The sequence below is a fragment of the Triticum urartu genome, chromosome 2 (assembly GCF_003073215.2).
Source record: "Triticum urartu cultivar G1812 chromosome 2, Tu2.1, whole genome shotgun sequence".
Taxonomy (NCBI): domain Eukaryota; kingdom Viridiplantae; phylum Streptophyta; class Magnoliopsida; order Poales; family Poaceae; genus Triticum; species Triticum urartu.
Window position 1 is genome coordinate 679,721,137 of NC_053023.1, and position 16,557 is coordinate 679,737,693.

Sequence of the window (16,557 nt, forward strand, 5' to 3'; positions counted from 1 at the left end):
AAGAAATTCCCCCCTCAAGTCAAGATGGTGAACATGATATACGCTACACACATCCCCAAAAGGGAGCGTAAGCGAGCGCTTAGGGACGTCTACGCGGTAGAGCCAGTCGCGCCAAAATTCAATCCATGGTCATCATTCCCGATCACCTTCGATCGCCGAGACCACCCAACTAGTATTCGCCATGGCGGTTCAGCCACACTGGTCCTCGACCCAATCATCGACGGATTTCACCTAACACTAGTCCTAATGGACGGTGGCAGCAGCCTTAACCTGCTCTATCAGGATACAGTGCGGAAGGTGGGCATCGGCCCATCACGAATCAAACCAACAAAGACTACCTTTAAAGGAGTCATTACAGGCGTAGAGGCCTGCTGTACGGGCTCAATCATGCTGGAACTGGTCTTTGGTTCTCCGGACAACTTCCGAAGTGAGGAGTTAATCTTCGACATCGTCCCATTGCGCAGCGGCTACCACACACTGCTCGGACGAACAACGTTTGCTAGATTCAACGCAGTGCCACACTACACTTATCTCAAGCTCAAAATGCCCGTTCCACGCGGCGTCATAATAGTCAACGACAATAAGGAACGCTCCCTCCGAACAGAGGAGCACATTGCCGCCCTAGAAGCAGAGGTATAGAGCGGCCTTCTCAAGCAGCACCATACTGCGGCTGCCGAGCCCCTGGACACCATCAAGAGGTTCCGGACTACACTACAACAGGACAGCGCGGCTCGTCAAGAGCTCGATTAGCAATCTGGCCTCCGTCCCAATGAAGAAGTGGTATTCACACCACGCGTACATAATTACGCACTCAAAATCCCATGGACATCGACGGAGGCAGAAGCTAACCCGAGATCTTTAGTTCGGCTTGACCGGCCCGGACCCACACATACTTTTCAACTTTTCCTTTTTCTTTTTTTTGCAGGTTCCTTTTCCAACGGGCCTTCTGACCAGTCCCTTTTAAGGATCGGCATACAAAGACGGCAAGCAGCATAGGTGTGTAGGGTAACCTTTATACGTTCTTCTTGATGGTATTTTTTACTTATTTCTCAGGACCCGCACGCTGCGCCCTCTTTATTCCGGCATGTAAAATAGCCAGGATGCTTATCGCACCATTTGTACAAGATATGCCCTGACGTATCCATACTATTGTAATGAAAACGGTTTGCGGCCCAGTTTCTGTGGCTTTCGCTTCTTAAATCATTTTATTTTGATTTGCTTATCAGTTGCATCCGTACACTTTGGTACATCTCATATTCGCCAGGGGCTCCCCACCGCCCCATAATACGGCAGCAAAGTCCGAACACTTCTTATAGATAAGTTCGGCACCCCGAATTTAGCATTATATGCATTGGCTCCGAATCATATCTTTGGTCAATAGTTTGGCTGCCTGGCTCCTATGCTTGCTACCCTACGTTCCGCTCTATCAGTTAGGGTAGTAAAGGGAGAACTACTGCGATTGTGCCCTGGCTTTGACCGGATGAGCACCTTAGTAGAGAAAGCCGAAAACTGATTGTCATTATACGGCGAGAGCCGGTCAGCTGTTCAAGGGTCACAAAATCGTTGGAGATTTCTTCCGCATTATGCGAAGGATCGGCACTTCCCGATCAGATGCTAACAGCACACTGGCTTGGACCAGGGATTGTGCACTTGCTTAATTATAGAACTCCTATGGCTATGTGAGGGCGTTCAAGCCATATAGTCTGATTGCCTTGTTCATTGCGCTAAACAACTCCCCCAGAGGACCATATAATTGGATCAAGATTGTTTAGATCCCATCCCGAACACCTCCATACTAATTACGTGAGGGCAGAAGCCGACGACTGGCCAACCCTCAGATTGCATATAACACGGCCGCACAGGAGGAAACAATTTAAAGCATAACGAAATTACATTACACAACAAAGCTTTTATTTATAATACAAAGCAAAGGACAACACAAATGTATTCATTCGAAAATAACGTCCTGCGAACATTGAGCTGCCACAAGTCGAGACCCCTCTATGACATCCGCAAAATATTTCTCGGGTGTGCGGTTCTCCTTGCCCTCCGGCGGCCCGCTGGCCACTTCAACAGCGGTGATCTTCGCCCACGACATCTTGCAGCGAGCGAAGGCCATACGGGCTCCTTGAATACATGTAGAGCGCTTGACGACGTCCAACCACAGACAGGCTTCCACCAGCCGCCTCACGAGTCCGAAGTAGCTGCCGGGTATAGCTTCGGCTGGCCATAGCCGGATTGTCAAATCCTTCATGGCTAGTTCGGCCACCCTGTGCAGCTCCACCAGCTGCTTCAGCTGATCGGTGAAGGACACGTGATGCTCTGGCGTCGCATACTGCGACCAGAATAGCTTCTCCATAGAACCTCCTCCTTTGGCTCGGTAGAATGCTGCAGCGTCCAATACGCTGCATGGTAGATCCACAAAAGCGCCTGGGGAACTCCGAACCCGGGTTAGTAAAAGGTACTGCCTCTCCGCATACATGCTTTGCATCTTAAAAGCCTTACTCGCCGTGATCTTCCTGGCCTCCTGGATCTCCTGGATGACGGCCTGGGCCTAATTCGGCGTGATTTCCGCGCCCTGACGAGCCTTGGTGAGTTCGGCCTCCTAAGCCGACGCATCATTCTCCAAGGTCTCACATTTTCTCACTGCATCTTGGAGCTCCTGCTGGATTTCCTTGACACGAGCCTTGAGCTTCTTACGGGTAGCTTGCTGCTGGACAGCCTTCTCCTCAGCCTCGCCCAGGGCCTTCCTCAGGGCCTCGGCCTCAGTCGCGGCCCCTGCATACATTTCTACATTACAGTCAATACACAGCGTCTCCGCTTTCCGAACAATACAGCAAGACGTCACTTACCTTGCTTCTCTTGCAGCCGCACTCTAACCTTGCCGAGCTCGTTCTCAGTTCGCTCTAGCCTCTGCTTCAGTTCAGAGACTTCGGCAGCATGCCAGGTCACGGACAACAGCGACGCCTGCTCATGCACACGTATCAAGTTAGTCTCCTACACTAGAGGATTGATCCTCCGTCCGATTCCTCTTACCGAGCACCGGACAGTGTCTCAGGGGCTACTGACTATAGGGTTTTTTTTCTCTGTCACTTACCTCGAAACCTGTCAACAGGTTCCTGTAGGCTTCGCTCAGTCCACTCTTGGAATACTGAACCTTCTCGATCACCGCGCTCATAAGAACACGATGCTCGTCCATAACGGAGGTGTCTCGTAGCGCCTCCATCAGGTTATCCGGCGCCCCGATACGTCTCCATCGTATCTACTTTTCCAAACACTTTTGCCCTTGTTTTGGACTATAACTTGTATGATTTGAATGGAACTAACCTGGACTGACGCTGTTTTCAGCAGAATTGCCATGGTGTTGTTTTATGTGCAGAAAGAAAATATTCTGGGAAAGTCCTGAAACTCCACGGAACACCTTAGAGAAAATAATAAAAAATCGTCGCCAAAGATGAAGACCAGGGGCCCACACCTTGTCCACGAGGGTGGGGGTGCGCCCCCCCCCCTCTAGGGCACGCCCCCTACCTCGTGGGCCCCCTGGACACCCTCCGACGCCAACTACAACTCTATATATTGGCTTTCGGGGAGAAAAAATAAGGAAGAAGAAATCATCGCGTTTTACGATACAGAGCCGCCACCAAGCCCTAATCTCTCTCGAGAGGGGGATTCGTCGCCTCGTCATCATCAACCATCCTCCATCACCAATTTCATGATGCTCACCGCTGTGCGTGAGTAATTCCATCGTAGGCTTGCTGGACGGTGATGCGTTGGATGAGATTTATCATGTAATCGAGTTAGTTTTGTTAGGGTTTGATCCCTAGTATCCACTATGTTCTGAGATTGATGTTGCTATGACTTTGCTATGCTTAATGCTTGTCACTAGGGCCCGAGTGCCATGATTTCAGATCTGAACCTATTATGTTGTCATGAATATATGTGAGTTCTAGATCCTATCTTGCAATTCTATAGTCACCTACTATGTGTTATGATCCGGCAACCCCGAAGTGACAATAATAGGGACCACTCCCGGTGATGACCATAGTTTGAGGAGTTCATGTATTCACTATGTGCTAATGCTTTGTTCCGGTTCTCTATTAAAAGGAGGCCTTAATATCCCTTAGTTTACAATAGGACCCCGCTGCCACGGGAGGGTAGGACAAAAGATGTCATGCAAGTTCTTTTCCATAAGCATGTATGACTAAATACGGAATACATGCCTACATTACATTGATGAATTGGATCTAGTTCTGTGTCACCCTATGTTATGACTGATACATGATGAACCGCATCCGGCATAATTATCCATCACTGATCCGATGCCTACGAGCTTTCCATATACTGGTTCTCGCTTATTTACTTTCCCGCTGCTACTGTTACAATCACTACAAAATACCAAAAACATTACTTTTGTTGTCTTTACTTTTGTTGCCGTTACCACCACTATCATATTACTTTGCTACTAAACACTTTGCTGCAGATACTAAGTTTCCAGGTGTGGTTGAATTGACAACTCAGCTGCTAATACTTGAGAATATTCTTTGGCTCCCCTTGTGTCGAATCAATAAATTTGGGTTAAATACTGTACCCTCGAAAACTGTTGCGATCCCCTATACTTGTGGGTTATCAAGACCTTTTTCTGGCACCGTTGCCGGGGAGCATAGCTCTATTCTCTGAGTCACTTGGGATTTATATCTGTTGGACACTATGAAGAACCTGAAAGACGCTAAGACAACAATTTATCCCTCAACTACGAGGGGAGGTAAGGAACTGCCATCTAGCTCTGCACTTGATTCACCTTTTGTTATGAGTAAGTTAGCGACACCTAAACCTGCTTCTGCTATTCGTCCCGATATGTCGCATGTTATTGATGATGCCACTTCTACTATGCATGATACTTATGATGAAACTGCTTCCATGCCTGATACTACTGTGCCCCTTAGTGAATTTCTTGAAGAACAAATTGCTAGGGCTAGAGAAAGAGAAATTGATGAAACTGAATATGATGATGAAAGTGATGATGAAAATATGCCTGTTATTCCTGAGGGCTATCTTTTTGATAAAGATTCTTATTTAGCTATTTTAGCCTGCAAAGATAGATATGAGCTCAAGAGGTTATTAGTTAAATGGAACAAAGAATCACTCAGAGATAAAATGAAACCTGACCCTGCTTTTGCTACTTCACCTATCTGTGTTCCCGATAAGGGTTATAAATTCTGTGTTGATCCTGATATAATTACTTTGGTTAAATCTGATCCTTTTTATGGCTATGAATCTGAAACTGTTGTGGCACATCTTACTAAGTTAAATGATATAGCTGCCCTGTTCACTAATGATGAGAGATCGCGCTACTTTTATATACTTAAAATATTTCCGTTCTCGTTAAAGGGTGATGCTAAGATATGGTTTAATTCTCTTGATCCTGGTTGTGTGCATAGTCCCCGAGATATGATTTATTACTTCTCTGCTAAATATTTCCCTTCTCATAAGAAACAAGCTGCTTTGAGGGAAATATACAACTCTGTGAAAATTAAAGAAGAGAGTCTCCCACAAGCTTGGGGGAGGATTCTCAAGTTACTTAATGCTTTGCCTGATCATCCTCTTAAGAAACCTGAAATACTTGATATCTTTTATAATGGACTAACCGATGCTTCTAGAGATTACTTGGATAGTTGTGCTGGTTCTCTTTTCAGGGAAAGAACACCGGATGAAGCTGAAATTCTATTGAATAATATGTTGACAAATGAAAATAATTGGGCACCTCCTGAGCCAGCTCCTGAGCCAGCTCCTGCTCCAATTACTGAGCCTATTCCTAAACCAACCCCGAAGAAGAGAGGTGTTCTATTTCTCAGTCCGAAGATATGCAAGAGGCAAAGAAATCTATGAAAGAAAAAGGTATTAAAGCTGAAGATGTTTAGAATTTACCTCCTATTGAAGAAATACATGGCCTTAATCTACCGCCTGTCAAAGAAACATATGAACTTGATCACTTATTTACTGAAGAACCTCCTGATCCCGATATCCCGACACAGGTAGTAAAGGTAAATTCTCTCTATAGATATGATAAAGCTGAAGTTCCTCCTACTAAAATTGCTAGTCAGTGCTTGGATGAGTTTGATAACTTTATGTTTAAGCAAGACGACTTCAATGCTTATTTTGGTAGACAATTAAAATAAAATGCTTATAAGATTAGACGCTTGGGTGATTATATGGCTAATATTAGAGGTGAACTTAAACTTGTTAGCAAACATGCTTCTATGGTTACCACTCAAGTAGAACAAGTACTTAAGGCTCAAAAAGAATTGCTCCATGAAATGAATAGTAAGAAAAATGATTATGCTGTTAGAGTGGCTACTAGAACTGGTAGAATGACTCAGGAACCTCTGTCTCCTGAAGGCCACCCTAAGAGAATCGAGCAAGATTCTCAGAGAAATAATATTGATGCACCTAGTTCTTCTAAGAAGAAGAAAAAGAAAAATGATAGAACCGTGCAAACTTCTAGTGAACCTATTGCTGAACCACCTGATAATCCAAATGATATATCTATGTCTGATGCTGAAACACAATCTGGTAATGAACATGAACCTAATGAAAATATTAATGATGATGTTCATGATGATGCTCAACCTAGTAATGATAATGATGTAGAAATTGAACCTGCTGTTGATCTTGATAACCCACAATCAAAGAATCAACGTTATGATAAAAGAGACTTTGTTGCTAGGAAACATGGTAAAGAAATAGAACCTTGGGTTCAGAAACCCATGCCTTTTCCTCCGAAACCATCCAAGAAGAAGGATGATGAGGATTTTGAGCGCTTTGCTGAAATGATTAGGCCTATCTTTTTGGGTATGCGATTGACTGATGTGCTCAAAACAAATCCTTATGCTAAATATATGAAAGATATCATCACTAATAAAAGAAAGATATCGGAAGCTAAAATTTCCACCATGCTTGCTAATTATACTTTTAAGGGTGGAATACCAAAGAAACTTGGAGACCCCGGAGTACCTACTATACCTTGCTCCATTAAAAGAAATTATATTAAAACTGCTTTATGTGATCTTGGAGCCGGTGTTAGTGTTATGCCTCTCTCTTTATATCGTAGACTTGACTTGAATAAGTTGACACCTACTGAAATATCTTTGCAAATGGCTGATAAATCAACTGCTATACATGTCGGTATTTGTGAGGACGTGCCTGTTGTGGTTGCAAACGTTACTATTTTAACGGACTTTGTTATTCTTGATATTCCCGAGGATGATAGTATGTCTATTATTCTTGGAAGACCTTTTCTTAATACTGCAGGGGCTGTTATTGATTGCAACAAAGGCAATGTCACTTTTCATGTTAATGGTAATGAGCATACGGTACACTTCCCGAGGAAACAACAACAAGTCCATAGTATCAACTCTATTGGAAAAATTCCATCGATTATATTCGGAGGTATTGAATTTCCTCTTCCTACTGTCAAAAAGAAATATGATATACTTATTATAGGGGATGTGCATATCCCCGTTGAGGTAACTTAGTGTTATTCTAAATTTCTCCGGTTTCATGATTATCGGAATGAGTTTGTTAACAAGACTTGATCAACCTTGTTAGTGGATTCTTTTTGATGAGCATGAGATGGATGAAACTAGAAGCACAACCTTCTGTACCCTCTTTATATTTTCTGTTAATTAGTAGAAATAAAGTAAAAATAGTATTTTTCTGTCTGTTTCCTAGCTTATCAATGCAACATAAAAATTTCTCGAAAATAAAAGTCCTCAGAATGCCATGCCAATTTAATATGATTTTTTCAGGAATATTTGAGGATTTACTGTGAAAAAATTACCACGGGAGGAGCTGCCACCTGGCCACGAGGGTGGTGGGCACCCCCTCTCTAGGGCGCGCCCCCCTGCCTCATGGGCCCATGGTGGCCCTCCTCCACTTATCCCAGCACCCATCTTCTTCCTCTGTCTCACACAAACCAGAAAAACCAACTCAAGCACGAGTTCCAACCACTTTTGCTGTGATTTTCGATCTCCTTGCTCAAGCACCTCTCGCAAAACTGCTTGGGGAGATTGTTCCTTGGTATGTGACTCCTCCATTGGTCCAATTAGTTTTTGTTCTAGTGCTCTATTCTTTGCAAATTTGTGCTGCATAGGTGACCATGTTCTTGAGCTTGCATGTCAAATTTATATGGTTCCAAGTAGTTCTAATGCTTGATATAGGCTCTAGGCACTTGTAGGAGTAGTTGCTATTAGTTTTATTGAAGTTGGTTCACTTTTGTTTGAAGTTACTAAAAATTTCAGAATTTGTCAGCGAAAAACAATATGCTTAGGAAGATGTTCCAAGGTGGTTCTTCTAAGAAGCAAGGACCCAAAATTGCTATGCGTGATGCTGACGAGGATCCACCAAGAGACGCTCCAGTACGGCCTTGCGAATGGCCATCGGAAAATTTTATGGACCATGCGGGAATTAAAGAAGAATCAAAGCATATTTGCGCAATGCCGGTCTTGAGGATTTTGAGGCTGAAAAATGTCCCCAATATCATGATCTCACAAGTTCATTTGTGAGGAGGTTTGAGTATTCGTCTTCGCGTAATTCTCCTTCAATCATGTTTGATCTTTATGATAAATCTTATAGAATGGACTTAGAGGATTTCACTCTTTCTTGCAAACTTCCATCATGGGGCAGTATTAGGGATCCCCCTAAATCTGAATTTAGAGACTTTCTTGCCAGTGTAACTGTAGGGGAATCTAGAGATATAACGCAGGCTACCATAGGGAGCATTCACTTTCCTGCTATACATTATTTTGCTCTTTTCATCGGTAGATGCATAAATGCTAAGGATGAAGCATGTCACATGTGTGTCCTTGATCTTAGCATTCTCAGGAGTGCTGTGTTAGGAGACCAATCTTATCATATGGGAGCCATTGTAGCTCGTAGGTTGCATCATAATAGATATAATGGAGATTTCTTTGGAGGAATTTATGCAACCCGCTTAGCTAATTTTCTTGAGATAGACATCCATGAGGGTGATACGGAGTTTCCCACTGCATATCTAGACTATGACTCCATGGCCTCACATCATTTTGTTGAGCGACCCGAATCACCTCTTTTATATCGTTTAATTTTTAACAAACGGCATGTTGTCCGTATTACTCTCCCTGCTCCTGCCCTTTTTGATTCACAGACAAAAGGAAGATATACTATTACTAGGGAGGAGGCAGATGAGTACGAGAGGAGAGTGGAGGAAGCCCGACTCCACGCTGCAGCTCAGCAGGCGATAACCGCTGCAGATTACTATGATCCAAACTATTCCTCATCGCAGTATGACCCCAGCTACACCTACGGGTATCCGCCAGGCTATCCCTAGCAATAGACCAACTTAGGCCAAAAGCCTAAGCTTGGGGGAGTACATATTTCTCACCGACATTACATTTATGTTCACACACACTCATTGCTAGATGTCGGTGCTCATACTCTTTCACTGTAATATTCATGCTAGTTTATTTTCTTTCTCCTGTTTTCTTCTTGTGTGTTTGTTAAACCTTAAGAAAACCAAAAAAAATTAGTAGTAGTTTACTTTCTTGCTGTAGTAGTAATTAAAAAGAAAACCCAAAAATATTTCCCATTCTTCTTTTGCTTGTTGGGAGCTTTCCCGTGTAAATAGTTTTTATTTCTTTTCTTTTCTTTGGGGGTCAGTAGGAGAAGACCATGATTATATTGTTGTAGTAGCTCTTATATGCTTTATTGTTGATTTAACCAAGAGCCCATATTGCCTTGTCTTCTCATGTTTATTGAATGCTCACAGATTCCAGCTTAGTCCAATGCACATGCACCCTTATTATTATTCACACCATTCGGTCGTGCAAGTGAAAGGCAATTATGATGATATATGATGGACTGACTGAGATGAGAAAAGCTGGTATGAACTCGACCTATTTTGTTTTTGTAAATATGATGAGTCCGTCATTCTTGATTCAGCTTATTATGAATAAACATGTTTGCAATGACAATTAGAGATCATAGTTGCTTGTGCCATGCCTGATTAGCTATGAGTTATAATGATTTACCTTGCGTGCCAACATGCTATTGAGATGATTATGATGTGGTATGATGGGGTGGTATCCTCCTTTGAATGATTTAAGTGACTTGACTTGGCACATGTTCACGGATGTAGTTGAAACAAAATCAACATAGCCTCCACGATATTTATGTTCATGGTGGATTATATCCTACTCATGCTTACATCCAATGTTTATTAATTTTAATGCATGTACATGGCTGTCGTCGCTCTCTAGTTGGTCGCTTCCCAGTCTTTTGCTAGCCTTCACCTGTACTAAGCGGGAATACTGCTTGTGCATCCAATCCCTTAAACCCCAAATTTATTCCAGATGAGTCCACCATACCTTCCTATATGCGGTATCTACCTGCCGTTCCAAGTAAATTTGTATGTGCCAAACTCTAAACCTTCAAATAAACATTTTGTTTTGTATGCTCGAATAGCTCATGTATCAACCAAGGCTGTCCTTATCTTCCGTGTTAGGCGGGTTGTTCTCAAGAGGAGTGGACTCCGCTCCTCACTCACGAGAACATGGCTGGTCACCGGGATGCCCAGTCCCATGCTTTATGCAAACTAAATCAAAATTAATAGCAAACAAAACTCCCCCTGGGACCTGATGTATGTTGGAGACACTCGTTGTTTCGAGCAAGTCATGGATTGATGCTTGTTGGTGGAGGGGGAGTATAAACTTTACCATTCTGTTTGGGAACCGCCTATAATTTGTTTAGCATGGAAGATATCGCCATCTCTTAGTTATTACGTTGACAATGAAAGTATACCGCTCAAAATGCAATTTATCTCTATTTCAAAACCGAGCTCTGGCACCTCTACAAATCCCTGCTTCCCTCTGCGAAGGGCCTATCCATTTACTTTTTATGTTGAGTCATCACCCTCTTATTAAAAAGCACTAGCTGGAGAGCACAACTGTCATTTGCATTCATCACTATTAATCTATGTTAGTTGTGACTATGATTGGATCCCTTTTACCATGAATTACAATGTCTAGTTAGTCCTTGATCTTTAAACGTGCTCTGCATTTATGTTTTGCGGTCTCAGAAAGGGCTGGCGAGATACCATCTTGTTATATCATATTATGATTGTTTTGAGAAAGTGTTATCATCTGAGGTTTATTATTATGGCTCACTAGTTGATTATGCTATTGATATGAGTAATTGTGAGACCTGAGAATTATTGCAAATATGGTTAGTTATGATATATGCTGAAAAATTGAATGCTGGCTAGACATAGTTACAACAACAAGAGCAAACACAGTTTGTAAAAGTTTTTCTTTCTTTCTTTCAGTTTGTCAACTGAATTGCTTGAGGACAAGCAAGGGTTTAAGCTTGGGGGAGTTGATACGTCTCCGTCGTATCTACTTCTCCAAACACTTTTGCCCTTGTTTTGGACTATAACTTGTATGATTTGAATGGAACTAACCCGGACTGACGTTGTTTTCAGCAGAATTGCCATGGTGTTGTTTTATGTGCAGAAAGAAAATATTCTCGGAAAGTCCTGAAACTCCACAGAACACCTTAGAAAAAATAATAAAAAATCCTCGCCAAAGATGAAGACATGGGGGCCCACACCCTATCCACGAGGGTGGGGGCGCCCCCCCCTCTAGGGCGTGCCCCCCTACCTCGTGGGCCCCCTGGACACCCTCCGACGCCAACTCCAACTCTATATATTGGCTTTCGGGGAGAGAAAAATAAGAGAGAAGAAATCATCACGTTTTACGATACGGAGCCGCCGCCAAGCCCTAATCTCTCTCGGGAGGGCTGATCCGGAGTCCGTTCGGGGCTCCGGAGAGGGGGATTCGTCGCCGTCGTCATCATCAACCATCCTCCATCACCAATTTCATGATGCTCACCGCCGTGCGTGAGTAATTCCATCATAGGCTTGCTGGACGGTGATGGGTTGGATGAGATTTATCATGCAATCGAGTTAGTTTTGTTAGGGTTTGATCCCTAGTATCCACTATGTTCTGAGATTGATGTTGCTATGACTTTGCTATGCTTAATGCTTGTCACTAGGGCCCGAGTGCCATGATTTCAGATCTGAACCTATTATGTTTTCATGAATATATGTGAGTTCTTGATCCTATCTTTCAATTCTATAGTCACCTACTATGTGTTATGATCCGGCAACCCCGAAGTGACAATAATAGGGACCACTCCAGGTGATGACCATAGTTTGAGGAGTTCATGTATTCACTATGTGCTAATGCTTTGTTCCGGTTCTCTATTAAAAGGAGGCCTTAATATCCCTTAGTTTACAATAGGACCCCGCTACCACGGGAGGGTAGGACAAAAGATGTCATGCAAGTTCTTTTCCATAAGCATGTATGACTAAATACGGAATACATGCCTACATTACATTGATGAATTGGATCTAGTTCTGTGTCACCCTATGTTATGACTGATACATGATGAACCGCATCCGGCATAATTATCCATCACTGATCCGATGCCTACGAGCTTTCCATATACTGGTTCTCGCTTATTTACTTTCCCGCTGCTACTGTTGCAATCACTACAAAATACCAAAAACATTACTTTTGTTGTCTTTACTTTTGTTGCCGTTACCACCACTATCATATTACTTTGCTACTAAACACTTTGCTGCAGATACTAAGTTTCCAGGTGTGGTTGAATTGACAACTCAGCTGCTAATACTTGAGAATATTCTTTGGCTCCCCTTGTGTCGAATCAATAAATTTGGGTTAAATACTCTACCCTCGAAAACTGTTGCGATCCCCTATACTTGTGGGTTATCACGTCCCTGGATGGACAGGGACCACCGGCAGAAGCGGTGCACCCCCCCCCCTTTGAAGAGGGATGCCCGCCCGACTCCGGAGCCATATGGGTCTCCGGAATCGTATTCGACTGAGGGCCAAGATGGGTGGTGCGGCCCTTCTACTAGTCCCATGGGTCGTTCTCCATGTGTCACAAGGGAGGCCTCGCCTCGTGGCGCCTCCGGACAGTGTCTGGGCTACCCCCCCCCCACCCCGCCCGACTCGGACCGACCCTCCGGGAGCAGCACTTCGGTGCCGTCCCCGGCCCCGGGGGAATAAGCAGGCGGTGGCAACTGGCTCGCCATCTCCGACGGTGCCAACGAACTTCCAGACGAGGATCGCTGGATTAGGTCGCGGGCCGGACTGCAATGGTACAGTTAACTACATCAAGATAATGGAGAGAAAGGGCTGGATGCGCATAAAAAAGCCATATCACTTACAATGCGGCCTGGGGCTTAGTGCGGGGGGCGTTGTTTCGGACTACTGTCGACGTCCCACGCGGTGTTGACGGCCGGAACGCCCTTCCCCTTTTTGGGCGTCTCCACCTCCAGATGCACCGGGGCCGCCCTCTTCTTCTTCCTCTCCTCAGGGGGAGGATTGTTTTCTTCCTCCTCCTCCTCCTCTTCCCCGTCATTGTCCTCAAGGACAGAGGAATGAGTTTTGTCGTCTTCGGACGCCACGTCCGAAGTACCCTTGCGGCGGAGGCCACTCTTGGCTCCCTTTGCCTTCTTCTTGGCCTTCTTCTCCGGCGCCTTACATGGAGCCGGCACCAGCATCTTTGGCAGACGTGGGATGACTGGCTCTTCAAGCAGCGGAGCCGGACACTGGATCCGCTTCGCCCTCTCCACCCAGCCCTGAAAGAGCAATAACAAAAGCTCAGACATCATCCTCGAAACAATTAGGTTGAGGATACGGTCGAAATAACATACCTTGCTGGCAGGGTGTGTACAATCGTGACCACGGTCTGAATCCGTGGCCGGTGGTTTCTCATTGCCCTTGAAGAGCAACTTCCATGTGCCTTCATGCGTAGTCTCGAAGAGCCTCACCAGGGCCTGGTGCTTCTTTGGATTGAACTCCCACAGCGGCCGACTTCGGAGCTGGCACAGAAGGATCTGGCAAACTAACATCACCTGGATCACATCAATGAGCTTGATGCTCTGTGTTACCATGCTCTGAACACGCGTCTGCAGCGCTATCAGCTCGTCAGGGGGCACCCGTCCAGACTCTTCTCGACCCAAGAGGTGAGTCGAACAGGAGCATCGGAGCGGAATTCGGCAGCAGCGGCCCAGGTGGTGCCGCGTGGTTCTGTGATGTAGAACCACTTCTTCTGCCACTCCTTTACCGTATCCACAAAGGTGCCTTTGGGCCAGGAGACGTTGGACAATTTACTCACCATTGCCCCTCCGCATTCCGCATGCTGACCATCCACCACCTTTGGCTTCACGTTGAAGACCTTGAGCCACAGCCCAAAGTGGGGTTGGATGCGGAGGAAGGCCTCGCACACGACGATAAACACCGAGATGTTGAGGAAGGAATTTGGGGACAGATCATGGAAATCTACCCCGTAGTAATACATTAGCCCACGGACGAAAGGGTGGAGTGGAAACCCAAGCCCGCGGAGGAAATAAGGGAGGAATACTACCCTCTCATTGGGCTCCGGCGCGGGGACGATTTGTCCCTCGGCTGTCAAGCGATGGGTAATTCCCTTCGCCAAATATTCGGCTACCCGGAGCTCAGTAATGTCCTCCTCCTTGACGGAGGAGACCATCAACTTGCCCTGACCACTGGATCCGGACATGGCTGCTTGAATGGAAAGGAGAAGAAAACTTGGGCGCTGGAGCTCGCGATCGGGAAAGCGTGAGAAGAGGAAGAGGGGATCCTTATCCTCTTATAAAGGCAGCAAACATTAAACGCCTCCTCGCTCGCCTTAAGATTCGCCTATTCCCATAGGTTGTGCAAACGACACAGTTGGGTTACCCATGCCTGCATTGATGAGAATCCTGCGATAAGGGGACATGATCTCTGCTTCAACAAGACATGCCAATAGCAACCGCATCTTGGAACGCGGGACAGACGGTTCGAAATTATGACCGAGCGGATGTAATGCAGAAAGCTGTTAGCAGATGGGACTCATGTAAAATATATATATTCTCTCTGTGGTTGTGCATGGTGTGTAACAGGTCCGGATACAATCATCGCGTCCGAAGACTATCTTGGAGTTCGGGAGAAGGGGAACCCGCCTTGCAATGCCAAAGACAATCTGCGCGCCAGACTCCTCGTCATTGAAGCCAGGTTCAGGGGCTACTGAGGGAGTCCTGGACTAAGGGGTCCTCAGGTGTCCGGACTGTAATCCATGGGCCGGACTAATGGGCTGTGAAGACACGAAGACCGAAGACTATACCCGTGTCCGGATTGGACTCTCCTTGGCGTGGAAGGCAAGCTAGGTGACTGACTGTGAAGATTCCCTCTTATGTAACTGACTCCGTGTAACCCTAGATCTCTCCGGTGTCTATATAAACTGGAGAGTATAGTCCGGATGGGAGAGATTCATTACCATATACTCATAGGCTAGACTTCTATGGTTTAGCCATTACAATCTCGTGGTAGATCAACTCTTTTAACACTCATATTCATCAAGATCAATCAAGCAGGAAGTAGGGTATTACCTCCATAGAGAGGGCCCGAACCTAGGTAAACATTGTTTCCCCCGTCTCTTGTTACCATCGATCCTAGACGCACAGTTCGGGACCCCCTACCCGAGATCCGCTGGTTTTGACACCGACACCCGCCACAAGGGCACTTCGGACGCGACGTACGAAGAGAAGACCCGCTCCTCCGCCGCCGAAGATGACGACGAGGAGGAGGAGGAGGACAACCCTCCCCCTAATGAGGGAAGGAAGAAGAGGGCGGCCTCCACGAACCTGGAGGCGGGGACGTCCAAGAAAGGGAAGGGCTCCTTCGCGGATAACTCCGCGTGGGACGTCGACAACAGTCCGAAGCGACACCCCCGCACTAAGCCTCAAGCTGCCTCGAAAATGCTATGACTCCCGCATACCCATATGTCCAGCCTCTCCTCTTCAATGTACTGACATGGTTAATTGTGCTATTACAGTCCGCCTCATGACAGCTTCCAGTGATCCTCATCAGGGGGTTCGTTGGACTCAAAGGCGATGGCCAATGAATCTCCGCTGGTCGCTGATTCTCCCAAGGCCAAGGACGACACCGAGGTGCTGTCTCGAAGGGCCGCTCCAATTCGGGGAGAGGCTTAGGCCGCTGTCAGGGAGACGCTAGAGGGCGAGACCTCTACCGCCGGACACATGGGGGAACAGAACCCCATGGAGATGGGCGAGGACGGCCATATTCAGTTTGGCCCTCAGTCGGATACGATTCCGGAGACCAATACCACTTCGAAATCCGGCGAGCATCCTCCTTCGAAAGAGGGGGGTGCGCCAATTCCACCGGTGACCCCTGTCGAACTAGGGGCACCGGATAATCTGCTGGAAGTGCTGCGAGGGGCATCCATTGTGGATGAGCACCGTGTTCTTATCGGCACGGTGATTGAAAGGGTTCAGTCCGCCAAGAGTGGACTCACTGAAGCCTGCAGTAGCCTGCTGACAGGTTTTGAGGTAAGTGACGCAAAGAGAGAAAATCCCAATATAGACAGTAGCCCTTGAGACACTGTCCGGTGTTCGGAAAGAAAAGCCGGACAGAG